The sequence below is a fragment of the Triplophysa rosa genome, unplaced genomic scaffold (genome assembly GCF_024868665.1).
Source record: "Triplophysa rosa unplaced genomic scaffold, Trosa_1v2 scaffold557, whole genome shotgun sequence".
Classification (NCBI taxonomy): Eukaryota; Metazoa; Chordata; class Actinopteri; order Cypriniformes; family Nemacheilidae; genus Triplophysa; species Triplophysa rosa.
This window is the reverse complement of record NW_026634571.1, coordinates 917-1,579: the sequence shown is the minus strand read 5'-3', so window position 1 is coordinate 1,579 and position 663 is coordinate 917. Positions and strand designations below refer to the sequence as shown.

The 663-nt window shown below is 40.6% G+C and overlaps 1 protein-coding gene across 3 annotated transcripts in view; it reads right to left on the bottom strand.

Moving 5' to 3' along the window:
- LOC130551035 (uncharacterized) overlaps positions 1-434 on the bottom strand; it is an 8,010-nt gene extending 7,576 nt beyond the window's left edge. For all 3 annotated transcript variants that reach the window (XM_057328577.1, XM_057328579.1, XM_057328580.1), the window contains exon 1: positions 255-434. The gene's annotated coding sequence lies outside the window, so the exon portion shown is untranslated. The remainder of the gene's footprint in view (positions 1-254) is intronic.
- Between the last annotated feature and the right edge of the window lie 229 nt (positions 435-663).

The window sequence follows — 663 nt, the reverse complement described above, 5'->3', positions numbered from 1 at the left end:
TCTCTCTTCGTGTCTCTCTTCTCTTCTTCAGGTTCTCTCTCTCTCTCTCTCTCTCTCTCTCTCTCTCTCTCTCTCTCTCAATGGCTCTGGACCGGTGTTTACGTCCATAACTATATTCTCAAATAAACGATTACAATAAAACTAGTAATCTTACTGCAAAAGAAGACGAAACAACACACATAACTTCACGGTAACAAAAAAACATCTATTGTAGTAGTAGGTTGTTGATTTTTCCAGGTTGAACGTCTACTTACCTGTATTTTCCCCAGTTAAAACGTGTATAAAGTCCCACAGTGCAATGACGACAGTTCACGTTGTATCTTGATCCTGCTGCAGGTTGGACCGCTAATTTAAAAAACGTTCATGCGGGTCGTATTTGAGCGGAGTAATCGACCTATACCGAAGACAAACGGACGAGTTCTTCTTCTTTCCGTTTTTTTTTTTGGCGGTTCGCGCCGATTTTCGCGCATTACCGCCACCTACACGTGAGGATGACCCACTCTCCCATCTTTCCCCGCCAATGAGAGTCTTCAGCTCATAACCAAGTCAGAAGAATAAGAGGATTAAAAAAACTTGATTTTATTCATGTTCTTCAGAATTGTAAACAATGCTGCTCTGAAATGAATAAATGAAAAGTTTGTTTCCAAAGTGAGATAACTCAGT